The following is a 27,706-nucleotide window of genomic DNA, read 5'->3' on the forward strand; positions in this document are numbered from 1 at the left end:
CAGAATGTAGTGTCTGTGCACCCCTTAGTCACTTGGTTCACTTCCTCAATCAACTTAGAACCAGAGTTCAATGTCTGTGAACCCCTTAGTCACTGGGTTCACTTCCTCAGAGTTCAATGTCTGTGAACCCCTTAGTCACTGGGTTCACTTCCTCAATCAACTGAGAACCAGAGTTCAAGGTCTGTGCACCCCTTAGTCACTGGGCTCAATTCCTCAATCAACTGGGAACCAGAGTTCAGTGTCTGTGAACCCCTTAGTCACTGGGCTCACTTCCTCAATCAACTGGGAACCAGAGTTCAGTGTCTTTGCACCCCTTAGTCACTGGGCTCACTTCCTCATCTGTGAACCCCTTAGTCACTGGGCTCACTCCCTCAATCGACTGGGAACCAGAGTTCAGTGTCTGTGCACCCCTTAGTCACTGGGCTCACTTCCGCAATAAACTGAGAACCAGAGTTCAGTGTCTGTGCACCCCTTAGTCACTGGGTTCTCTTCCTCAATCAACTGAGAACCAGAGTTCAGTGTCTGTGAACCCCTTAGTCACTGGGCTCACTTCCTCAATCAACTGGGAACCAGAGTTCAGTGTCTGTGCACCCCTTAGTCACTGGGCTCACTTACTCAATCAACTGGGAACCAGAGTTCAGTGTCTGTGAACCCCTTAGTCACTGGGCTCACTTCCTCAATCAACTGATAACCAGAGTTCATTGTCTGTGCACCCCTTAGTCACTGGGCTCAATCAACTGAGAACCAGAGTTCAGTGTCTGTGAACCCCTCAGTCACTGGGTTCACTTCCTCAATCAACTGGGAACCAGAGTTCAGTGTCTGTGAACCCCTTAGTCACTGGGTTCACTTCATCAATCAACTGGGAACCAGAGTTCAGTGTCTGTGCACCCCTTAGTCACTGGGCTCACTTGCTCAATCAACTGAGAACCAGAGTTCAGTGTCTGTGCACCCCTTAGTGACTGGGTTCACTTCCTCAATCAACTGGGAACTTGAGTTCAGTCTGTGCACCCCTTAGTCACTGGGCTCGCTTCCTCAATCAACTGAGAACCAGAGTTCAGTGTCTGTGCACCCCTTGGTCACTGGGCTCACTTCCTCAATCAACTGGGAACCAGAGTTCAGTGTCTGTGAACCCCTTTGTCACTGGGTTCACTTCCTCAATCAACTGGGAACCAGAGTTCAGTGTCCGTGCACCCCTTAGTCACTGGGTTCGCTTCCTCAATCAATTGGGAACCAGAGTTCAGTGTCTGTGCACCCCTTAGTCACTGGGCTCACTTCCTCAATCAACTGAAAACCAGAGTTCCATGTCTGTGCACCCCTTAGTCACTGGGGTCACTTCTTCAATCAACTGGGAACCAGAGTTCAGTGTCTGTGCACCCCTTAGTCACTGGGTTCACTTCCTCAATCAAATAAGAACCAGAGTTCAGTGTCTGTGCACCCCTTAGTCACTGGGCTCACTTGCTCAATCAACTGAGAACCAGAGTTCAGTGTCTGTGAACCCTTTAGTCACTGGGCTCACTTCCTCAATCAACTGAAAACCAGAGTGCAGTGTCTGTGCACCCCTTAGTCACTGGGTTCCCTTCCTCAATCAACTGGGAACCAGGGTTCATTGTCTGTGCACCCCTTACTCACTGGGCTCACTTCCTCAATCAACTGGGAACCAGAGTTCAGTGTCTGTGAACCCCTTAGTCACTGGGCTCACTTCCTCAATCAAGTGGGAACCAGAGTTCAGTGTCTGTGCACCCCTTAGTCACTGGGCTTGCTTCCTCAATCAACTGGGAACCAGAGTTCAGTCTGTGAACACCTTAGTCACTGGGCTCACTTCCTCAATCAACTGGGAACAAGAGTTCAGTGTCTGTGCACCCCTTAGTCCCTGGGCTCACTTCCCCAATCAAGTGGGAACCAGAGTTCAGTGTCTGTGCACCCCTTAGTCACTGGAATCACTTCCACCTCAATCAACTGGGAACCAGAGTTCAGTGTCTGTGCACCCCTTAGTCACTGGGCTCACTTCCTCAATTAACTGGGAACCAGAGGTCAGTGTCTGATAACACCTTACTCACTGGGCTCACTTCCTCAATCAACTGGGAACCAGAGTTCAGTCTGTGAACCCCTTAGTCACTGGGCTCACTTCCTTAATCAACTGGGAACCAGAGTTCAGTGTCTGTGCACCCCTTAGTCACTTGGCTCACTTCCTCAATCAACTGGGAACCAGAGTTCAGTGTCTGTGAACCCCTTAGTCACTGGGCTCACTTCCTCAATCAACTGGGAACCAGAGTTCAGTCTGTGAACCCCTTAGTCAATGGGTTCACTTCCTCAATCAACTGAGAACCAGAGTTCAGTGTCTCTGAACCCCTTAGTCACTGGGCTCACTTCCTCAATCAACTGGGAAGCACAGTTCAGTATATGTGAACCCCTTAGTCACTGGGCTCACTTCCTGAATCAACTGGGAACCAGAGTTCAGTGTCTGTGCACCCCTTAGTCACTGGGTTCACATCCTTAATCAACTGAGAACCAGAGTGTAGTGTCTGTGCACCCCTTAGTCACTTCGTTCACTTCCTCATTCAACTGAGAACCAGAGTTCAATGTCTGTGAACCCCTTAGTCACTGGGTTCACTTCCTCAGAGTTCAATGTCTGTGAACCCCTTAGTCACTGGGTTCACTTCCTCAATCAACTGAGAACCAGAGTTCAATGTCTGTGCACCCCTTAGTCACTGGGCTCAATTCCTCAATCAACTGGGAACCAGAGTTCAGTGTCTGTGAACCCCTTAGTCACTGGGCTCACTTACTCAATCAACTGGGAATCAGAGTTCAGTCTGTGAACCCCTTAGTCACTGGGCTCACTTCCTTAATCAACTGAGAACCAGAGTTCAGTGTCTGTGCACCCCTTAGTCACTGGGCTCACTCCCTCAATCAACTGGGAACCAGAGTTCAGTGTCTTTGCACCCCTTAGTCACTGGGCTCACTTCCTCATCTGTGAACCCCTTAGTCACTGGGCTCACTTCCTCAATCGACAGGGAACCAGAGTTCAGTGCCTGTAAACCCCTTAGTCACTGGGTTCACTTCCTCAATCAACCGAGAACCAGAGTTCTGTGCCTGTGCACCCCTTAGTCACTGGGCTCACTTCCTCAATCGACTGGGAACCAGAGTTCAGTGTCTGTGCACCCCTTAGTCACTGGGCTCATTTCCTCAATCAACTGGGAACCAGAGTTCAGTCAGTGAACCCCTTAGTCACTGGTTTCACTTCCTCAATCAACTGGGAACTAGAGTTCAGTCTGTGCACCCCTTAGTCATTGGGTTCACTTCCTCAATCAACTGATAACCAGAGTTCATTGTCTGTGCACCCCTTAGTCACTGGGCTCAATCAACTGAGAACCAGAGTTCAGTGTCTGTGAACCCCTTAGTCACTGGGTTCACTTCCTCAATCAACTGGGAACCAGAGTTCAGTGTCTGTGAACCCCTTAGTCACTGGGTTCACTTCATCAATCAACTGGGAACCAGAGTTCAGTGTCTGTGCACCCCTTAGTCACTGGGCTCGCTTCCTCAATCAACTGAGAACCAGAGTTCAGTGTCTGTGCACCCCTTAGTGACTGGGTTCACTTCCTCAATCAACTGGGAACCAGAGTTCAGTGTCTGTGCACCCCTTAGTCACTGGAATCACTTCCACCTCAATCAACTGGGAACCAGAGTTCAGTGTCTGTGCACCCCTTCGTCACTGGGCTCACTTCCTCAATCAACTGGGAACCAGAGTTCAGTCTGTGAACCCCTTAGTCACTGGGCTCACTTCCTTAATCAACTGGGAACCAGAGTTCAGTGTATGTGCACCCCTTAGTCTCTTGGCTCACTTCCTCAATCAACTGGGAACCAGAGTTCAGTGTCTGTGAACCCCTTAGTCACGGGCTCACGTCCTCAATCAACTGGGAACCAGAGTTCAGTCTGTGAACCCCTTAGTCACTGGGCCCACTTCCTCAATCAACTGGGAACTAGAGTTCAGTGTCTGTGCACCCCTTAGTCACTGGGTTCACATCCTTAATCAACTGAGAACCAGAGTGTAGTGTCGGTGCACCCCTTAGTCACTGGGTTCACTTCCTCAATCAACTGAGAACCAGAGTTCAATGTCTGTGAACCCCTTAGTCACTCGGTTCACTTCATCAATCAACTGGGAACCAGAGTTCAGTGTCTGTGCACCCCTTAGTCACTGGGCTCACTTCCTCAATCAACTGAGAACCAGAGTTCAGTGTCTGTGCACCCCTTAGTGACTGGGTTCACTTCCTCAATCAACTGGGAACCAGAGTTCAGTGTCTGTGCACCCCTTAGTCACTGGAATCACTTCCACCTCAATCAACTGGGAACCAGAGTTCAGTGTCTGTGCACCCCTTCGTCACTGGGCTCACTTCCTCAATCAACTGGGAACCAGACTTCAGTGTCTGTGAACTCCTTACTCACTGGGCTCACTTCCTCAATCAACTGGGAACCAGAGTTCAGTCTGTGAACCCCTTAGTCACTGGGCTCACTTCCTTAATCAACTGGGAACCAGAGTTCAGTGTATGTGCACCCCTTAGTCACTTGGCTCACTTCCTCAATCAACTGGGAACCAGAGTTCAGTGTCTGTGAACCACTTAGTCACGGGCTCACGTCCTCAATCAACTGGGAACCAGAGTTCAGTCTGTGAACCCCTTAGTCACTGGGCCCACTTCCTCAATCAACTGGGAACCAGAGTTCAGTGTCTGTGCACCCCTTAGTCACTGGGTTCACATCCTTAATCAACTGAGAACGAGAGTGTAGTGTCGGTGCACCCCTTAGTCACTGGGTTCACTTCCTCAATCAACTGAGAACCAGAGTTCAATGTCTGTGAACCCCTTAGTCACTGGGTTCACCTCCTCAGAGTTCAATGTCTGTGAACCCCTTAGTCACCCGGGTGACTCCCTCAATCAACTGGGAACCAGAGTTCAGTGTCTGTGCACCCCTTAGTCACTGGACTCACTTCCTCAATCAACTGGGAACCGGAGTTCAGTGTCTGTGCACCCCTTAGTCACTGGGTTCACTTCCTCAATCAACTGAAAACCAAAGTTCAGTGTCTGTGCACCCCTTAGTCACTGGGCTCACTTTCTCAATCAACTGGGAACCAGAGTTCAGTGTCCGTGCACCCCTTAGTCACTGAGTTCGCTTCCTCAATCAATTGGGAACCAGAGTTCAGTGTCTGTGCACCCCTTAGTCACTGGGTTCACTTCCTCAATCAACTGAGAACCAGAGTTCAGTGTCTGTGAACCCCTTAGTCACTGGGCTCACGTCCTCAATCAACTGATAAACAGAGTTCCGTGTCTGTGCACCCCTTAGTCACTGGGGTCACTTCTTCAATCAACTGGGAACCAGAGTTCAGTGTCTGTGCACCCCTTAGTCACTGGGTTCACTTCCTCAATCAAATAAGAACCAGAGTTCAGTGTCTGTGCACCCCTTAGTCACTGGGCTCACTTCCTCAATCAACTGAGAACCAGAGTTCAGTGTCTGTGAACCCCTTAGTCACTGGGTCACTTCCTCAATCAACTGAAAACCAGAGTTCAGTGTCTGTGCACCCCTTAGTCACTGGGTTCACTTCCTCAATCAACTGGGAACCAGAGTTCAGTGTCTGTGCACCCCTTAGTCACTGGGCTCACTTCCTCAATCAAGTGGGAACCAGAGTTCAGTATCTGTGCACCCCTTAGTCACTGTGCTCGCTTCCTCAATCAACTGGGAACCAGAGTTCAGTCTGTGAACACCTTAGTCACTGGGCTCACTTCCTCAATCAACTGGGAACAAGAGTTCAGTGTCTGTGCACCCCTTAGTCACTGGGCTCACTTCCTCAATCAAGTGGGAACCAGAGTTCAGTGTCTGTGCACCCCTTAGTCACTGGAATCACTTCAACCTCAATCAACTGGGAACCAGAGTTGAGTGTCTGTGCACCCCTTAGTCACTGGGCTCACTTCCTCACTCAACTGGGAACCAGAGTTCAGTCTGTGAACCCCTTAGTCAATGGGTTCACTTCCTCAATCAACTGAGAACCAGAGTTCAGTGTCTGTGAACCCCTTAGTCACTGGGCTCACTTCCTCAATCAACTGGGAAGCACAGTTCAGTATATGTGAACCCCTTAGTCACTGGGCTCACTTCCTGAATCAACTGGGAACCAGAGTTCAGTGTTTGTGCACCCCTTAGTCACTGGGTTCACATCCTTAATCAACTGAGAACCAGAATGTAGTGTCTGTGCACCCCTTAGTCACTTGGTTCACTTCCTCAATCAACTTAGAACCAGAGTTCAATGTCTGTGAACCCCTTAGTCACTGGGTTCACTTCCTCAGAGTTCAATGTCTGTGAACCCCTTAGTCACTGGGTTCACTTCCTCAATCAACTGAGAACCAGAGTTCAAGGTCTGTGCACCCCTTAGTCACTGGGCTCAATTCCTCAATCAACTGGGAACCAGAGTTCAGTGTCTGTGAACCCCTTAGTCACTGGGCTCACTTCCTCAATCAACTGGGAACCAGAGTTCAGTGTCTTTGCACCCCTTAGTCACTGGGCTCACTTCCTCATCTGTGAACCCCTTAGTCACTGGGCTCACTCCCTCAATCGACTGGGAACCAGAGTTCAGTGTCTGTGCACCCCTTAGTCACTGGGCTCACTTCCGCAATAAACTGAGAACCAGAGTTCAGTGTCTGTGCACCCCTTAGTCACTGGGCTCTCTTCCTCAATCAACTGAGAACCAGAGTTCAGTGTCTGTGAACCCCTTAGTCACTGGGCTCACTTCCTCAATCAACTGGGAACCAGAGTTCAGTGTCTGTGCACCCCTTAGTCACTGGGCTCACTTACTCAATCAACTGGGAACCAGAGTTCAGTGTCTGTGAACCCCTTAGTCACTGGGCTCACTTCCTCAATCAAGTGGGAACCAGAGTTCAGTGTCTGTGCACCCCTTAGTCACTGGAATCACTTCAACCTCAATCAACTGGGAACCAGAGTTCAGTGTCTGTGCACCCCTTAGTCACTGGGCTCACTTCCTCAATTAACTGGGAACCAGAGGTCAGTGTCTGAGAACCCCTTACTCACTGGGCTCACTTCCTCAATCAACTGGGAACCAGAGTTCAGTCTGTGAACCCCTTAGTCACTGGGCTCACTTCCTTAATCAACTGGGAACCAGAGTTCAGTGTCTGTGCACCCCTTAGTCACTTGGCTCACTTCCTCAATCAACTTAGAACCAGAGTTCAATGTCTGTGAACCCCTTAGTCACTGGGTTCACTTCCTCAGAGTTCAATGTCTGTGAACCCCTTAGTCACTGGGTTCACTTCCTCAATCAACTGAGAACCAGAGTTCAAGGTCTGTGCACCCCTTAGTCACTGGGCTCAATTCCTCAATCAACTGGGAACCAGAGTTCAGTGTCTGTGAACCCCTTAGTCACTGGGCTCACTTCCTCAATCAACTGGGAACCAGAGTTCAGTGTCTTTGCACCCCTTAGTCACTGGGCTCACTTCCTCATCTGTGAACCCCTTAGTCACTGGGCTCACTCCCTCAATCGACTGGGAACCAGAGTTCAGTGTCTGTGCACCCCTTAGTCACTGGGCTCACTTCCGCAATAAACTGAGAACCAGAGTTCAGTGTCTGTGCACCCCTTAGTCACTGGGCTCTCTTCCTCAATACACTGAGAACCAGAGTTCAGTGTCTGTGAACCCCTTAGTCACTGGGCTCACTTCCTCAATCAACTGGGAACCAGAGTTCAGTGTCTGTGCACCCCTTAGTCACTGGGCTCACTTACTCAATCAACTGGGAACCAGAGTTCAGTGTCTGTGAACCCCTTAGTCACTGGGCTCACTTCCTCAATCAACTGATAACCAGAGTTCATTGTCTGTGCACCCCTTAGTCACTGGGCTCAATCAACTGAGAACCAGAGTTCAGTGTCTGTGAACCCCTCAGTCACTGGGTTCACTTCCTCAATCAACTGGGAACCAGAGTTCAGTGTCTGTGAACCCCTTAGTCACTGGGTTCACTTCATCAATCAACTGGGAACCAGAGTTCAGTGTCTGTGCACCCCTTAGTCACTGGGCTCACTTCCTCAATCAACTGAGAACCAGAGTTCAGTGTCTGTGCACCCCTTAGTGACTGGGTTCACTTCCTCAATCAACTGGGAACTTGAGTTCAGTCTGTGCACCCCTTAGTCACTGGGCTCACTTCCTCAATCAACTGAGAACCAGAGTTCAGTGTCTGTGCACCCCTTGGTCACTGGGCTCACTTCCCCAATCAACTGGGAACCAGAGTTCAGTGTCTGTGAACCCCTTTGTCACTGGGTTCACTTCCTCAATCAACTGGGAACCAGAGTTCAGTCTGTGCACCCCTTAGTCACTGGGCTCACTTCCCCAATCAACTGAGAACCAGAGTTCAGTGTCTGTGCACCCCTTAGTCACTGGGTTCACTTCCTCAATCAACTGAGAACCAGAGTTCAGTGTCTGTGCACTCCTTAGTCACTGGGTTCACTTCCTCAATCAACTGAGAACCAGAGTTCAGTGTCTGTGCACCCCTTATTCACTGGGCTCACTTCCTCAATCAACTGAGAACCAGAGTTCAGTGTCTGTGCACCCCTTAGTCACTGGGCTCACTTCCTCAATCAACTGAGAACCAGAGTTCAGTGTTTGTGAACCCCTTAGTCACTGGGCTCACTTCCTCAATCAACTGAAAACCAGAGTTCAGTGTCTGTGCACCCCTTACTCACTGGGCTCACTTCCTCAATCAACTGGGAACCAGAGTTCAGTGTCTTTGAACCCCTTAGTCACTGGGCTCACTTCCTCAATCATCTGAGAAACAGAGTTCAGTGTCTGTGAACCCCTTAGTCACTGGGCTCACTTCCTCAATCAGCTGGGAACCAGAGTGCAGTGTCTGTGCACTCCTTAGTCACTGGGCTCGCTTCCTCAATCAAGTGGGAACCAGAGTTCAGTGTCTGTGCACCCCTTAGTCACTGGGCTCGCTTCCTCAATCAACTGGGAACCAGAGTTCAGTGTCTGTGAACCCCTTAGTCACTGGGCTTGCTTCCTCAATCAACTGGGAACCAGAGTTCAGTCTGTGAACCCCTTAGTCACTGGGCTCACTTCCACAATCAACTGGGAGCCAGAGTTCAGTGTCTGTGCACCCCTTAGTCACTGGGCTCACTTCCCCAATCAAGTGGGAACCAGAGTTCAGTGTCTGTGCACCCCTTAGTCACTGGAATCACTTCCATCTCAATCAACTGGGAACCAGAGTTCAGTGTCTGCCCAGCCCTTAGTCACTGGGCTCACTTCCTCAATCAACTGGGAACCAGAGTTCAGTGTCTGTGAACTCTTTACTCACTGGGCTGACTTCCTCAATCAACTGGGACCAGAGTTCAGTCTGTGCACCCCTTAGTCACTGGGCTCACTTCCTCAATCAACTGAGAACCAGAGTTCAGTGTCTGTGCACCCCTTAGTGACTGGGTTCACTTCCTCAATCAACTGGGAACTAGAGTTCAGTCTGTGCACCCCTTAGTCACTGGGCTCACTTCCTCAATCAACTGAGAACCAGAGTTCAGTGTCTGTGCACCCCTTGGTCACTGGGCTCACTTCCTCAATCAACTGGGAACCAGAGTTCAGTGTCTGTGAACCCCTTTGTCACTGGGTTCACTTCCTCAATCAACTGGGAACCAGAGTTCAGTCTGTGCACCCCTTAGTCACTGGGCTCACTTCCCCAATCAACTGAGAACCAGAGTTCAGTGTCTTTGCACCCCTTAGTGACTGGGTTCACTTCCTCAATCAACTGGGAACTAGAGTTCAGTCTGTGCACCCCTTAGTCACTGGGCTCACTTCCTCAATCAACTGAGAACCAGAGTTCAGTGTCTGTGCACCCCTTGGTCACTGGGCTCACTTCCTCAATCAACTGGGAACCAGAGTTCAGTGTCTGTGAACCCCTTTGTCACTGGGTTCACTTCCTCAATCAACTGGGAACCAGAGTTCAGTCTGTGCACCCCTTAGTCACTGGGCTCACTTCCCCAATCAACTGAGAACCAGAGTTCAGTGTCTGTGCACCCCTTAGTCACTGGGTTCACTTCCTCAATCAACTGGGAACCAGAGTTCAGTGTCTGTGAACCCCTTAGTCACTGGGCTCACTTCCTCACTCAACTGGGAACCAGAGTTCAGTCTGTGAACCCCTTAGTCAATGGGTTCACTTCCTCAATCAACTGAGAACCAGAGTTCAGTGTCTGTGAACCCCTTAGTCACTGGGCTCACTCCCTCAATCGACTGGGAACCAGAGTTCAGTGTCTGTGCACCCCTTAGTCACTGGGCTCACTTCCGCAATAAACTGAGAACCAGAGTTCAGTGTCTGTGCACCCCTTAGTCACTGGGTTCTCTTCCTCAATCAACTGAGAACCAGAGTTCAGTGTCTGTGAACCCCTTAGTCACTGGGCTCACTTCCTCAATCAACTGGGAACCAGAGTTCAGTGTCTGTGCACCCCTTAGTCACTGGGCTCACTTACTCAATCAACTGGGAACCAGAGTTCAGTGTCTGTGAACCCCTTAGTCACTGGGCTCACTTCCTCAATCAACTGATAACCAGAGTTCATTGTCTGTGCACCCCTTAGTCACTGGGCTCAATCAACTGAGAACCAGAGTTCAGTGTCTGTGAACCCCTCAGTCACTGGGTTCACTTCCTCAATCAACTGGGAACCAGAGTTCAGTGTCTGTGAACCCCTTAGTCACTGGGTTCACTTCATCAATCAACTGGGAACCAGAGTTCAGTGTCTGTGCACCCCTTAGTCACTGGGCTCACTTGCTCAATCAACTGAGAACCAGAGTTCAGTGTCTGTGCACCCCTTAGTGACTGGGTTCACTTCCTCAATCAACTGGGAACTTGAGTTCAGTCTGTGCACCCCTTAGTCACTGGGCTCGCTTCCTCAATCAACTGAGAACCAGAGTTCAGTGTCTGTGCACCCCTTGGTCACTGGGCTCACTTCCTCAATCAACTGGGAACCAGAGTTCAGTGTCTGTGAACCCCTTTGTCACTGGGTTCACTTCCTCAATCAACTGGGAACCAGAGTTCAGTGTCCGTGCACACCTTAGTCACTGGGTTCGCTTCCTCAATCAATTGGGAACCAGAGTTCAGTGTCTGTGCACCCCTTAGTCACTGGGCTCACTTCCTCAATCAACTGAAAACCAGAGTTCCATGTCTGTGCACCCCTTAGTCACTGGGGTCACTTCTTCAATCAACTGGGAACCAGAGTTCAGTGTCTGTGCACCCCTTAGTCACTGGGTTCACTTCCTCAATCAAATAAGAACCAGAGTTCAGTGTCTGTGCACCCCTTAGTCACTGGGCTCACTTGCTCAATCAACTGAGAACCAGAGTTCAGTGTCTGTGAACCCTTTAGTCACTGGGCTCACTTCCTCAATCAACTGAAAACCAGAGTGCAGTGTCTGTGCACCCCTTAGTCACTGGGTTCCCTTCCTCAATCAACTGGGAACCAGGGTTCATTGTCTGTGCACCCCTTACTCACTGGGCTCACTTCCTCAATCAACTGGGAACCAGAGTTCAGTGTCTGTGAACCCCTTAGTCACTGGGCTCACTTCCTCAATCAAGTGGGAACCAGAGTTCAGTGTCTGTGCACCCCTTAGTCACTGGGCTTGCTTCCTCAATCAACTGGGAACCAGAGTTCAGTCTGTGAACACCTTAGTCACTGGGCTCACTTCCTCAATCAACTGGGAACAAGAGTTCAGTGTCTGTGCACCCCTTAGTCCCTGGGCTCACTTCCCCAATCAAGTGGGAACCAGAGTTCAGTGTCTGTGCACCCCTTAGTCACTGGAATCACTTCCACCTCAATCAACTGGGAACCAGAGTTCAGTGTCTGTGCACCCCTTAGTCACTGGGCTCACTTCCTCAATTAACTGGGAACCAGAGGTCAGTGTCTGATAACACCTTACTCACTGGGCTCACTTCCTCAATCAACTGGGAACCAGAGTTCAGTCTGTGAACCCCTTAGTCACTGGGCTCACTTCCTTAATCAACTGGGAACCAGAGTTCAGTGTCTGTGCACCCCTTAGTCACTTGGCTCACTTCCTCAATCAACTGGGAACCAGAGTTCAGTGTCTGTGAACCCCTTAGTCACTGGGCTCACTTCCTCAATCAACTGGGAACCAGAGTTCAGTCTGTGAACCCCTTAGTCAATGGGTTCACTTCCTCAATCAACTGAGAACCAGAGTTCAGTGTCTCTGAACCCCTTAGTCACTGGGCTCACTTCCTCAATCAACTGGGAAGCACAGTTCAGTATATGTGAACCCCTTAGTCACTGGGCTCACTTCCTGAATCAACTGGGAACCAGAGTTCAGTGTCTGTGCACCCCTTAGTCACTGGGTTCACATCCTTAATCAACTGAGAACCAGAGTGTAGTGTCTGTGCACCCCTTAGTCACTTCGTTCACTTCCTCATTCAACTGAGAACCAGAGTTCAATGTCTGTGAACCCCTTAGTCACTGGGTTCACTTCCTCAGAGTTCAATGTCTGTGAACCCCTTAGTCACTGGGTTCACTTCCTCAATCAACTGAGAACCAGAGTTCAATGTCTGTGCACCCCTTAGTCACTGGGCTCAATTCCTCAATCAACTGGGAACCAGAGTTCAGTGTCTGTGAACCCCTTAGTCACTGGGCTCACTTACTCAATCAACTGGGAATCAGAGTTCAGTCTGTGAACCCCTTAGTCACTGGGCTCACTTCCTTAATCAACTGAGAACCAGAGTTCAGTGTCTGTGCACCCCTTAGTCACTGGGCTCACTCCCTCAATCAACTGGGAACCAGAGTTCAGTGTCTTTGCACCCCTTAGTCACTGGGCTCACTTCCTCATCTGTGAACCCCTTAGTCACTGGGCTCACTTCCTCAATCGACAGGGAACCAGAGTTCAGTGCCTGTAAACCCCTTAGTCACTGGGTTCACTTCCTCAATCAACCGAGAACCAGAGTTCTGTGCCTGTGCACCCCTTAGTCACTGGGCTCACTTCCTCAATCGACTGGGAACCAGAGTTCAGTGTCTGTGCACCCCTTAGTCACTGGGCTCATTTCCTCAATCAACTGGGAACCAGAGTTCAGTCAGTGAACCCCTTAGTCACTGGTTTCACTTCCTCAATCAACTGGGAACTAGAGTTCAGTCTGTGCACCCCTTAGTCATTGGGTTCACTTCCTCAATCAACTGATAACCAGAGTTCATTGTCTGTGCACCCCTTAGTCACTGGGCTCAATCAACTGAGAACCAGAGTTCAGTGTCTGTGAACCCCTTAGTCACTGGGTTCACTTCCTCAATCAACTGGGAACCAGAGTTCAGTGTCTGTGAACCCCTTAGTCACTGGGTTCACTTCATCAATCAACTGGGAACCAGAGTTCAGTGTCTGTGCACCCCTTAGTCACTGGGCTCGCTTCCTCAATCAACTGAGAACCAGAGTTCAGTGTCTGTGCACCCCTTAGTGACTGGGTTCACTTCCTCAATCAACTGGGAACCAGAGTTCAGTGTCTGTGCACCCCTTAGTCACTGGAATCACTTCCACCTCAATCAACTGGGAACCAGAGTTCAGTGTCTGTGCACCCCTTCGTCACTGGGCTCACTTCCTCAATCAACTGGGAACCAGACTTCAGTGTCTGTGAACTCCTTACTCACTGGGCTCACTTCCTCAATCAACTGGGAACCAGAGTTCAGTCTGTGAACCCCTTAGTCACTGGGCTCACTTCCTTAATCAACTGGGAACCAGAGTTCAGTGTATGTGCACCCCTTAGTCTCTTGGCTCACTTCCTCAATCAACTGGGAACCAGAGTTCAGTGTCTGTGAACCCCTTAGTCACGGGCTCACGTCCTCAATCAACTGGGAACCAGAGTTCAGTCTGTGAACCCCTTAGTCACTGGGCCCACTTCCTCAATCAACTGGGAACTAGAGTTCAGTGTCTGTGCACCCCTTAGTCACTGGGTTCACATCCTTAATCAACTGAGAACCAGAGTGTAGTGTCGGTGCACCCCTTAGTCACTGGGTTCACTTCCTCAATCAACTGAGAACCAGAGTTCAATGTCTGTGAACCCCTTAGTCACTCGGTTCACTTCATCAATCAACTGGGAACCAGAGTTCAGTGTCTGTGCACCCCTTAGTCACTGGGCTCACTTCCTCAATCAACTGAGAACCAGAGTTCAGTGTCTGTGCACCCCTTAGTGACTGGGTTCACTTCCTCAATCAACTGGGAACCAGAGTTCAGTGTCTGTGCACCCCTTAGTCACTGGAATCACTTCCACCTCAATCAACTGGGAACCAGAGTTCAGTGTCTGTGCACCCCTTCGTCACTGGGCTCACTTCCTCAATCAACTGGGAACCAGACTTCAGTGTCTGTGAACTCCTTACTCACTGGGCTCACTTCCTCAATCAACTGGGAACCAGAGTTCAGTCTGTGAACCCCTTAGTCACTGGGCTCACTTCCTTAATCAACTGGGAACCAGAGTTCAGTGTATGTGCACCCCTTAGTCACTTGGCTCACTTCCTCAATCAACTGGGAACCAGAGTTCAGTGTCTGTGAACCACTTAGTCACGGGCTCACGTCCTCAATCAACTGGGAACCAGAGTTCAGTCTGTGAACCCCTTAGTCACTGGGCCCACTTCCTCAATCAACTGGGAACCAGAGTTCAGTGTCTGTGCACCCCTTAGTCACTGGGTTCACATCCTTAATCAACTGAGAACGAGAGTGTAGTGTCGGTGCACCCCTTAGTCACTGGGTTCACTTCCTCAATCAACTGAGAACCAGAGTTCAATGTCTGTGAACCCCTTAGTCACTGGGTTCACCTCCTCAGAGTTCAATGTCTGTGAACCCCTTAGTCACCCGGGTGACTCCCTCAATCAACTGGGAACCAGAGTTCAGTGTCTGTGCACCCCTTAGTCACTGGACTCACTTCCTCAATCAACTGGGAACCGGAGTTCAGTGTCTGTGCACCCCTTAGTCACTGGGTTCACTTCCTCAATCAACTGAAAACCAAAGTTCAGTGTCTGTGCACCCCTTAGTCACTGGGCTCACTTTCTCAATCAACTGGGAACCAGAGTTCAGTGTCCGTGCACCCCTTAGTCACTGAGTTCGCTTCCTCAATCAATTGGGAACCAGAGTTCAGTGTCTGTGCACCCCTTAGTCACTGGGTTCACTTCCTCAATCAACTGAGAACCAGAGTTCAGTGTCTGTGAACCCCTTAGTCACTGGGCTCACGTCCTCAATCAACTGATAAACAGAGTTCCGTGTCTGTGCACCCCTTAGTCACTGGGGTCACTTCTTCAATCAACTGGGAACCAGAGTTCAGTGTCTGTGCACCCCTTAGTCACTGGGTTCACTTCCTCAATCAAATAAGAACCAGAGTTCAGTGTCTGTGCACCCCTTAGTCACTGGGCTCACTTCCTCAATCAACTGAGAACCAGAGTTCAGTGTCTGTGAACCCCTTAGTCACTGGGTCACTTCCTCAATCAACTGAAAACCAGAGTTCAGTGTCTGTGCACCCCTTAGTCACTGGGTTCACTTCCTCAATCAACTGGGAACCAGAGTTCAGTGTCTGTGCACCCCTTAGTCACTGGGCTCACTTCCTCAATCAAGTGGGAACCAGAGTTCAGTATCTGTGCACCCCTTAGTCACTGTGCTCGCTTCCTCAATCAACTGGGAACCAGAGTTCAGTCTGTGAACACCTTAGTCACTGGGCTCACTTCCTCAATCAACTGGGAACAAGAGTTCAGTGTCTGTGCACCCCTTAGTCACTGGGCTCACTTCCTCAATCAAGTGGGAACCAGAGTTCAGTGTCTGTGCACCCCTTAGTCACTGGAATCACTTCAACCTCAATCAACTGGGAACCAGAGTTGAGTGTCTGTGCACCCCTTAGTCACTGGGCTCACTTCCTCACTCAACTGGGAACCAGAGTTCAGTCTGTGAACCCCTTAGTCAATGGGTTCACTTCCTCAATCAACTGAGAACCAGAGTTCAGTGTCTGTGAACCCCTTAGTCACTGGGCTCACTTCCTCAATCAACTGGGAAGCACAGTTCAGTATATGTGAACCCCTTAGTCACTGGGCTCACTTCCTGAATCAACTGGGAACCAGAGTTCAGTGTTTGTGCACCCCTTAGTCACTGGGTTCACATCCTTAATCAACTGAGAACCAGAATGTAGTGTCTGTGCACCCCTTAGTCACTTGGTTCACTTCCTCAATCAACTTAGAACCAGAGTTCAATGTCTGTGAACCCCTTAGTCACTGGGTTCACTTCCTCAGAGTTCAATGTCTGTGAACCCCTTAGTCACTGGGTTCACTTCCTCAATCAACTGAGAACCAGAGTTCAAGGTCTGTGCACCCCTTAGTCACTGGGCTCAATTCCTCAATCAACTGGGAACCAGAGTTCAGTGTCTGTGAACCCCTTAGTCACTGGGCTCACTTCCTCAATCAACTGGGAACCAGAGTTCAGTGTCTTTGCACCCCTTAGTCACTGGGCTCACTTCCTCATCTGTGAACCCCTTAGTCACTGGGCTCACTCCCTCAATCGACTGGGAACCAGAGTTCAGTGTCTGTGCACCCCTTAGTCACTGGGCTCACTTCCGCAATAAACTGAGAACCAGAGTTCAGTGTCTGTGCACCCCTTAGTCACTGGGCTCTCTTCCTCAATCAACTGAGAACCAGAGTTCAGTGTCTGTGAACCCCTTAGTCACTGGGCTCACTTCCTCAATCAACTGGGAACCAGAGTTCAGTGTCTGTGCACCCCTTAGTCACTGGGCTCACTTACTCAATCAACTGGGAACCAGAGTTCAGTGTCTGTGAACCCCTTAGTCACTGGGCTCACTTCCTCAATCAAGTGGGAACCAGAGTTCAGTGTCTGTGCACCCCTTAGTCACTGGAATCACTTCAACCTCAATCAACTGGGAACCAGAGTTCAGTGTCTGTGCACCCCTTAGTCACTGGGCTCACTTCCTCAATTAACTGGGAACCAGAGGTCAGTGTCTGAGAACCCCTTACTCACTGGGCTCACTTCCTCAATCAACTGGGAACCAGAGTTCAGTCTGTGAACCCCTTAGTCACTGGGCTCACTTCCTTAATCAACTGGGAACCAGAGTTCAGTGTCTGTGCACCCCTTAGTCACTTGGCTCACTTACTCAATCAACTGGGAACCAGAGTTCAGTGTCTGTGAACCCCTTAGTCACTGGGCTCACTTCCTCACTCAACTGGGAACCAGAGTTCAGTCTGTGAACCCCTTAGTCAATGGGTTCACATCCTTAATCAACTGAGAACCAGAATGTAGTGTCTGTGCACCCCTTAGTCACTTGGTTCACTTCCTCAATCAACTTAGAACCAGAGTTCAATGTCTGTGAACCCCTTAGTCACTGGGTTCACTTCCTCAGAGTTCAATGTCTGTGAACCCCTTAGTCACTGGGTTCACTTCCTCAATCAACTGAGAACCAGAGTTCAAGGTCTGTGCACCCCTTAGTCACTGGGCTCAATTCCTCAATCAACTGGGAACCAGAGTTCAGTGTCTGTGAACCCCTTAGTCACTGGGCTCACTTCCTCAATCAACTGGGAACCAGAGTTCAGTGTCTTTGCACCCCTTAGTCACTGGGCTCACTTCCTCATCTGTGAACCCCTTAGTCACTGGGCTCACTCCCTCAATCGACTGGGAACCAGAGTTCAGTGTCTGTGCACCCCTTAGTCACTGGGCTCACTTCCGCAATAAACTGAGAACCAGAGTTCAGTGTCTGTGCACCCCTTAGTCACTGGGCTCTCTTCCTCAATACACTGAGAACCAGAGTTCAGTGTCTGTGAACCCCTTAGTCACTGGGCTCACTTCCTCAATCAATTGGGAACCAGAGTTCAGTGTCTGTGCACCCCTTAGTCACTGGGCTCACTTACTCAATCAACTGGGAACCAGAGTTCAGTGTCTGTGAACCCCTTAGTCACTGGGCTCACTTCCTCAATCAACTGATAACCAGAGTTCATTGTCTGTGCACCCCTTAGTCACTGGGCTCAATCAACTGAGAACCAGAGTTCAGTGTCTGTGAACCCCTCAGTCACTGGGTTCACTTCCTCAATCAACTGGGAACCAGAGTTCAGTGTCTGTGAACCCCTTAGTCACTGGGTTCACTTCATCAATCAACTGGGAACCAGAGTTCAGTGTCTGTGCACCCCTTAGTCACTGGGCTCACTTCCTCAATCAACTGAGAACCAGAGTTCAGTGTCTGTGCACCCCTTAGTGACTGGGTTCACTTCCTCAATCAACTGGGAACTTGAGTTCAGTCTGTGCACCCCTTAGTCACTGGGCTCACTTCCTCAATCAACTGAGAACCAGAGTTCAGTGTCTGTGCACCCCTTGGTCACTGGGCTCACTTCCCCAATCAACTGGGAACCAGAGTTCAGTGTCTGTGAACCCCTTTGTCACTGGGTTCACTTCCTCAATCAACTGGGAACCAGAGTTCAGTCTGTGCACCCCTTAGTCACTGGGCTCACTTCCCCAATCAACTGAGAACCAGAGTTCAGTGTCTGTGCACCCCTTAGTCACTGGGTTCACTTCCTCAATCAACTGAGAACCAGAGTTCAGTGTCTGTGCACTCCTTAGTCACTGGGTTCACTTCCTCAATCAACTGAGAACCAGAGTTCAGTGTCTGTGCACCCCTTATTCACTGGGCTCACTTCCTCAATCAACTGAGAACCAGAGTTCAGTGTCTGTGCACCCCTTAGTCACTGGGCTCACTTCCTCAATCAACTGAGAACCAGAGTTCAGTGTTTGTGAACCCCTTAGTCACTGGGCTCACTTCCTCAATCAACTGAAAACCAGAGTTCAGTGTCTGTGCACCCCTTACTCACTGGGCTCACTTCCTCAATCAACTGGGAACCAGAGTTCAGTGTCTTTGAACCCCTTAGTCACTGGGCTCACTTCCTCAATCATCTGAGAAACAGAGTTCAGTGTCTGTGAACCCCTTAGTCACTGGGCTCACTTCCTCAATCAGCTGGGAACCAGAGTGCAGTGTCTGTGCACTCCTTAGTCACTGGGCTCGCTTCCTCAATCAAGTGGGAACCAGAGTTCAGTGTCTGTGCACCCCTTAGTCACTGGGCTCGCTTCCTCAATCAACTGGGAACCAGAGTTCAGTGTCTGTGAACCCCTTAGTCACTGGGCTTGCTTCCTCAATCAACTGGGAACCAGAGTTCAGTCTGTGAACCCCTTAGTCACTGGGCTCACTTCCACAATCAACTGGGAGCCAGAGTTCAGTGTCTGTGCACCCCTTAGTCATTGGGCTCACTTCCCCAATCAAGTGGGAACCAGAGTTCAGTGTCTGTGCACCCCTTAGTCACTGGAATCACTTCCATCTCAATCAACTGGGAACCAGAGTTCAGTGTCTGCCCAGCCCTTAGTCACTGGGCTCACTTCCTCAATCAACTGGGAACCAGAGTTCAGTGTCTGTGAACTCTTTACTCACTGGGCTGACTTCCTCAATCAACTGGGACCAGAGTTCAGTCTGTGCACCCCTTAGTCACTGGGCTCACTTCCTCAATCAACTGAGAACCAGAGTTCAGTGTCTGTGCACCCCTTAGTGACTGGGTTCACTTCCTCAATCAACTGGGAACTAGAGTTCAGTCTGTGCACCCCTTAGTCACTGGGCTCACTTCCTCAATCAACTGAGAACCAGAGTTCAGTGTCTGTGCACCCCTTGGTCACTGGGCTCACTTCCTCAATCAACTGGGAACCAGAGTTCAGTGTCTGTGAACCCCTTTGTCACTGGGTTCACTTCCTCAATCAACTGGGAACCAGAGTTCAGTCTGTGCACCCCTTAGTCACTGGGCTCACTTCCCCAATCAACTGAGAACCAGAGTTCAGTGTCTGTGCACCCCTTAGTGACTGGGTTCACTTCCTCAATCAACTGGGAACTAGAGTTCAGTCTGTGCACCCCTTAGTCACTGGGCTCACTTCCTCAATCAACTGAGAACCAGAGTTCAGTGTCTGTGCACCCCTTGGTCACTGGGCTCACTTCCTCAATCAACTGGGAACCAGAGTTCAGTGTCTGTGAACCCCTTTGTCACTGGGTTCACTTCCTCAATCAACTGGGAACCAGAGTTCAGTCTGTGCACCCCTTAGTCACTGGGCTCACTTCCCCAATCAACTGAGAACCAGAGTTCAGTGTCTGTGCACCCCTTAGTCACTGGGTTCACTTCCTCAATCAACTGGGAACCAGAGTTCAGTGTCTGTGAACCCCTTAGTCACTGGGCTCACTTCCTCACTCAACTGGGAACCAGAGTTCAGTCTGTGAACCCCTTAGTCAATGGGTTCACTTCCTCAATCAACTGAGAACCAGAGTTCAGTGTCTGTGAACCCCTTAGTCACTGGGCTCACTTCCTCAATCAACTGGGAAGCACAGTTCAGTATATGTGAACCCCTTAGTCACTGGGCTCACTTCCTGAATCAACTGGGAACCAGAGTTCAGTGTCTGTGCACCCCTTAGTCACTGGGTTCACATCCTTAATCAACTGAGAACCAGAATGTAGTGTCTGTGCACCCCTTAGTCACTTGGTTCACTTCCTCAATCAACTTAGAACCAGAGTTCAATGTCTGTGAACCCCTTAGTCACTGGGTTCACTTCCTCAGAGTTCAATGTCTGTGAACCCCTTAGTCACTGGGTTCACTTCCTCAATCAACTGAGAACCAGAGTTCAAGGTCTGTGCACCCCTTAGTCACTGGGCTCAATTCCTCAATCAACTGGGAACCAGAGTTCAGTGTCTGTGAACCCCTTAGTCACTGGGCTCACTTCCTCAATCAACTGGGAACCAGAGTTCAGTGTCTTTGCACCCCTTAGTCACTGGGCTCACTTCCTCATCTCTGAACCCCTTCGTCACTGGGCTCACTCCCTCAATCGACTGGGAACCAGAGTTCAGTGTCTGTGCACCCCTTAGTCACTGGGCTCATTTCCTCAATCAACTGGGAACCAGAGTTCAGTCAGTGAACCCCTTAGTCACTGGTTTCACTTCCTCAATAAACTGAGAACCAGAGTTCAGTGTCTGTGCACCCCTTAGTCACTGGGCTCACTTCCGCAATAAACTGAGAACCAGAGTTCAGTGTCTGTGCACCCCTTAGTCACTGGGCTCTCTTCCTCAATCAACTGAGAACCAGAGTTCAGTGTCTGTGAACCCCTTAGTCACTGGGCTCACTTGCTCAATCAACTGGGAACCAGAGTTCAGTGTCTGTGCACCCCTTAGTCACTGGGCTCACTTACTCAATCAACTGGGAACCAGAGTTCAGTGTCTGTGAACCCCTTAGTCACTGGGCTCACTTCCTCAATCAACTGATAACCAGAGTTCATTGTCTGTGCACCCCTTAGTCACTGGGCTCAATCAACTGAGAACCAGAGTTCAGTGTCTGTGAACCCCTTAGTCACTGGGTTCACTTCCTCAATCAACTGGGAACCAGAGTTCAGTGTCTGTGAACCCCTTAGTCACTGGGTTCACTTCATCAATCAACTGGGAACCAGAGTTCAGTGTCTGTGCACCCCTTAGTCACTGGGCTCACTTCCTCAATCAACTGAGAACCAGAGTTCAGTGTCTGTGCACCCCTTAGTGACTGGGTTCACTTCCTCAATCAACTGGGAACTAGAGTTCACTCTGTGCACCCCTTAGTCACTGGGCTCACTTCCTCAATCAACTGAGAACCAGAGTTCAGTGTCTGTGCACCCCTTGGTCACTGGGCTCACTTCCTCAATCAACTGGGAACCAGAGTTCAGTGTCTGTGAACCCCTTTGTCACTGGGTTCACTTCCTCAATCAACTGGGAACCAGAGTTCAGTCTGTGCACCCCTTAGTCACTGGGCTCACTTCCCCAATCAACTGAGAACCAGAGTTCAGTGTCTGTGCACCCCTTAGTCACTGGGTTCACTTCCTCAATCAACTGAGAACCAGAGTTCAGTGTCTGTGCACTCCTTAGTCACTGGGTTCACTTCCTCAATCAACTGAGAACCAGAGTTCAGTGTCTGTGCACCCCTTATTCACTGGGCTCACTTCCTCAATCAACTGAGAACCAGAGTTCAGTGTCTGTGCACCCCTTAGTCACTGGGCTCACTTCCTCAATCAACTGAGAACCAGAGTTCAGTGTTTGTGAACCCCTTAGTCACTGGGCTCGCTTCCTCAATCAACTGAAAACCAGAGTTCAGTGTCTGTGCACCCCTTACTCACTGGGCTCACTTCCTCAATCAACTGGGAACCAGAGTTCAGTGTCTTTGAACCCCTTAGTCACTGGGCTCACTTCCTCAATCAACTGAGAACCAGAGTTCAGTGTCTGTGAACCCCTTAGTCACTGGGCTCGCTTCCTCAATCAGCTGGGAACCAGAGTGCAGTGTCTGTGCACTCCTTAGTCACTGGGCTCGCTTCCTCAATCAAGTGGGAACCAGAGTTCAGTGTCTGTGCACCCCTTAGTCACTGGGCTCGCTTCCTCAATCAACTGGGAACCAGAGTTCAGTGTCTGTGAACCCCTTAGTCACTGGGCTTGCTTCCTCAATCAACTGGGAACCAGAGTTCAGTCTGTGAACCCCTTAGTCACTGGGCTCACTTCCACAATCAACTGGGAGCCAGAGTTCAGTGTCTGTGCACCCCTTAGTCACTGGGCTCACTTCCCCAATCAAGTGGGAACCAGAGTTCAGTGTCTGTGCACCCCTTAGTCACTGGAATCACTTCCATCTCAATCAACTGGGAACCAGAGTTCAGTGTCTGCCCACCCCTTAGTCACTGGGCTCACTTCCTCAATCAACTGGGAACCAGAGTTCAGTGTCTGTGAACTCCTTACTCACTGGGCTGACTTCCTCAATCAACTGGGACCAGAGTTCAGTCTGTGCACCCCTTAGTCACTGGGCTCACTTCCTCAATCAACTGAGAACCAGAGTTCAGTGTCTGTGCACCCCTTAGTGACTGGGTTCACTTCCTCAATCAACTGGGAACTAGAGTTCAGTCTGAGCACCACTTAGTCACTGGGCTCACTTCCTCAATCAACTGAGAACCAGAGTTCAGTGTCTGTGCACCCCTTGGTCACTGGGCTTACTTCCTCAATCAACTGGGAACCAGAGTTCAGTGTCTGTGAACCCCTTTGTCACTGGATTCACTTCCTCAATCAACTGGGAACCAGAGTTCAGTCTGTGCACCCCTTAGTCACTGGGCTCACTTCCCCAATCAACTGAGAACCAGAGTTCAGTGTCTGTGCACCCCTTAGTCACTGGGTTCACTTCCTCAATCAACTGAGAACCAGAGTTCAGTGTCTGTGCACTCCTTAGTCACTGGGTTCACTTCCTCAATCAACTGAGAACCAGAGTTCAGTGTCTGTGCACCCCTTATTCACTGGGCTCACTTCCTCAATCAACTGAGAACCAGAGTTCAGTGTCTGTGCACCCCTTAGTCACTGGGCTCACTTCCTCAATCAACTGAGAACCAGAGTTCAGTGTTTGTGAACCCCTTAGTCACTGGGCTCACTTCCTCAATCAACTGAGAACCAGAGTTCAGTGTCTGTGAACCCCTTAGTCACTGGGCTCACTTCCTCAATCAACTGGGAAGCACAGTTCAGTATATGTGAACCCCTTAGTCACTGGGCTCACTTCCTGAATCAACTGGGAACCAGAGTTCAGTGTCTGTGCACCCCTTAGTCACTGGGTTCACATCCTTAATCAACTGAGAACCAGAATGTAGTGTCTGTGCACCCCTTAGTCACTTGGTTCACTTCCTCAATCAACTGAGAACCAGAGTTCAGTGTCTGTGCACCCCTTATTCACTGGGCTCACTTCCTCAATCAACTGAGAACCAGAGTTCAGTGTCTGTGAACCCCTTAGTCACTGGGCTCACTTCCTCAATCAGCTGGGAACCAGAGTGCAGTGTCTGTGCACTCCTTAGTCACTGGGCTCGCTTCCTCAATCAAGTGGGAACCAGAGTTCAGTGTCTGTGCACCCCTTAGTCACTGGGCTTGCTTCCTCAATCAACTGGGAACCAGAGTTCAGTCTGTGAACCCCTTAGTCACTGGGCTCACTTCCACAATCAACTGGGAGCCAGGGTTCAGTGTCTGTGCACCCCTTAGTCACTGGGCTCACTTCCCCAATCAAGTGGGAACCAGAGTTCAGTGTCTGTGCACCCCTTAGTCACTGGAATCACTTCCATCTCAATCAACTGGGAACCAGAGTTCAGTGTCTGCCCACCCCTTAGTCACTGGGCTCACTTCCTCAATCAACTGGGAACCAGAGTTCAGTGTCTGTGAACTCCTTACTCACTGGGCTGACTTCCTCAATCAACTGGGACCAGAGTTCAGTCTGTGAACCCCTTAGTCACTGGGCTCACTTCCTTAATCAACTGGGAACCAGAGTTCAGTGTCTGTGCACCCCTTAGTCACTTGGCTCACTTCCTCAATCAACTGGGAACCAGAGTTCAGTGCCTGTGAACCCCTTAGTCACTGGGCTCAATTCCTCAATCAACTGGGAACCAGAGTTCAGTCTGTGAACCCCTTAGTCAATGGGTTCACTTCCTCAATCAACTGAGAACCAGAGTTCAGTGTCTGTGCACCCCTTAGTCACTGGGCTCACTTCCTCAATCAACTGGGAACCACAGTTCAGTGTCTGTGAACCCCTTAGTCACTTGGCTCACTTCCTCAATCAACTGGGAACCAGAGTTCAGTGTGTGTGAACCCCTTAGTCACTGGGCTCAATTCCTCAATCAACTGGGAACCAGAGTTCAGTCTGTGAACCCCTTAGTCAATGGGTTCACTTCCTCAATCAACTGAGAACCAGAGTTCAGTGTCTGTGCACCCCTTAGTCACTGGGTTCACATCCTTAATCAACTGAGAACCAGAGTTCAATGTCTGTGAACCCCTTAGTCACTGGGTTCACCTCCTCAGAGTTCAATGTCTGTGAACCCCTTAGTCACTGGGTTCACTTCCTCAATCAACTGAGAACCAGAGTTCAATGTCTGTGAACCCCTTAGTCACCCGGATGACTCCCTCAATCAACTGGGAACCAGAGTTCAGTGTCTGTGCACCCCTTAGTCACTGGACTCACTTCCTCAATCAACTGAAAACCAGAGTTCAGTGTCTGTGCACCCCTTAGTCACTGGGCTCACTTCCTCAATCAACTGGGAACCAGAGTTCAGTGTCCGTGCACCCCTTAGTCACTGGGTTCACTTCCTCAATCAACTGAGAACCAGAGTTCAGTGTCTGTGAACCCCTTAGTCACTGGGCTCACGTCCTCAATCAACTGATAAACAGAGTTCAGTGTCTGTGAACCCCTTAGTCACTGGGCCCACTTCCTCAATCAACTGGGAACAAGAGTTCAGTGTCGGTGCACCCCTTAGTCACTGGGTTCACATCCTTAATCAACTGAGAACCAGAGTGTAGTGTCTGTGCACCCCTTAGTCACTGGGTTTACTTCCTCAATCAACTGAGAACCAGAGTTCAATGTCTGTGAACCCCTTAGTCACTGGGTTCACCTCCTCAGAGTTCAATGTCTGTGAACCCCTTAGTCACTGGGTTCACTTCCTCAATCAACTGAGAACCAGAGTTCAATGTCTGTGAACCCCTTAGTCACCCGGGTGACTCCCTCAATCAACTGGGAACCAGAGTTCAGTGTCTGTGCACCCCTTAGTCACTGGGTTCACTTCCTCAATCAACTGAGAACCAGAGTTCCGAGTCTGTGCACCCCTTAGTCACTGGGGTCACTTCCTCAATCAACTGGGAACCAGAGTTCAGTAGCTGTGCACCCCTTAGTCGCTGGATTCACTTCCTCAATCAAATAAGAACCAGCGTTCAGTGTCTGTGCACCCCTTAGTCACTGGGGTCACTTCCTCAATCAACTGAGAACCAGAGTTCAGTGTCTGTGAACCCCTTAGTCACTGGGCTCACTTCCTCAATCAACTGAAAACCAGAGTTCAGTGTCTGTGCACCCCTTAGTCACTGGGTTCACTTCCTCAATCAACTGGGAACCAGAGTTCATTGTCTGTGCACCCCTTACTCACTGGGCTCAATTCCTCAATCAACCGGGAACCAGAGTTCAGTCTGTGAACCCCTTAGTCACTGGGCTCACTTCCTCAATCAACTGGGAACAAGAGTTCAGTGTCTGTGCACCCCTTAGTCACTGGGCTCACTTCCCCAATCAAGTGGGAACCAGAGTTCAGTGTCTGTGCACCCCTTAGTCACTGGAATCACTTCCACCTCAATCAACTGGGAACCAGAGTTCAGTGTCTGTGCACCCCTTAGTCACTGGGCTCACTTCCTCAATCAACTGGGAACCAGAGTTCAGTGTCTGAGAACCCCTTACTCACTGGGCTCACTTCCTCAATCAACTGGGAACAAGAGTTCAGTGTCGGTGCACCCCTTAGTCACTGGGTTCACATCCTTAATCAACTGAGAACCAGAGTGTAGTGTCTGTGCACCCCTTAGTCACTGGGTTTACTTCCTCAATCAACTGAGAACCAGAGTTCAATGTCTGTGAACCCCTTAGTCACTGGGTTCACCTCCTCAGAGGTCAATGTCTGTGAACCCCTTAGTCACTGGGTTCACTTCCTCAATCAACTGAGAACCAGAGTTCAATGTCTGTGAACCCCTTAGTCACCCGGGTGACTCCCTCAATCAACTGGGAACCAGAGTTCAGTGTCTGTGCACCCCTTAGTCACTGGGTTCACTTCCTCAATCAACTGAGAACCAGAGTTCCGAGTCTGTGCACCCCTTAGTCACTGGGGTCACTTCCTCAATCAACTGGGAACCAGAGTTCAGTAGCTGTGCACCCCTTAGTCGCTGGATTCACTTCCTCAATCAAATAAGAACCAGAGTTCAGTGTCTGTGCACCCCTTAGTCACTGGGGTCACTTCCTCAATCAACTGAGAACCAGAGTTCAGTGTCTGTGAACCCCTTAGTCACTGGGCTCACTTCCTCAATCAACTGAAAACCAGAGTTCAGTGTCTGTGCACCCCTTAGTCACTGGGTTCACTTCCTCAATCAACTGGGAACCAGAGTTCATTGTCTGTGCACCCCTTACTCACTGGGCTCAATTCCTCAATCAACCGGGAACCAGAGTTCAGTCTGTGAACCCCTTAGTCACTGGGCTCACTTCCTCAATCAACTGGGAACAAGAGTTCAGTGTCTGTGCACCCCTTAGTCACTGGGCTCACTTCCCCAATCAAGTGGGAACCAGAGTTCAGTGTCTGTGCACCCCTTAGTCACTCGAATCACTTCCACCTCAATCAACTGGGAACCAGAGTTCAGTGTCTGTGCACCCCTTAGTCACTGGGCTCACTTCCTCAATCAACTGGGAACCAGAGTTCAGTGTCTGAGAACCCCTTACTCACTGGGCTCACTTCCTCAATCAACTGGGAACCAGAGTTCAGACTGTGAACCCCTTAGTCACTGGGCTCACTTCCTTAATCAACTGGGAACCAGAGTTCAGTGTCTGTGCACCCCGTAGTCACTTGGCTCACTTCCTCAATCAACTGGGAACCAGAGTTCAGTGTCTGTGAACCCCTTAGTCACTGGGCTCACTTCCTCAATCACCTGGGAACCAGAGTTCAGTCTGTGAACCCCTTAGTCAATGGGTTCACTTCCTTAATCAACTGAGAACCAGAGTTCAGTGTCTGTGCACCCCTTAGTCACTGGGTTCACTTCCTTAATCAACTGACAACCAGAGTTCAATGTCTGTGAACCCCTTAGTCACTGGGTTCAGTTCCTCAGAGTTCAATGTCT

Source organism: Ambystoma mexicanum, chromosome 6q (genome assembly GCF_040938575.1).
Source record: "Ambystoma mexicanum isolate Mex_15411 chromosome 6q, UKY_AmexF1_1, whole genome shotgun sequence".
Lineage (NCBI taxonomy): Eukaryota > Metazoa > Chordata > Amphibia > Caudata > Ambystomatidae > Ambystoma > Ambystoma mexicanum.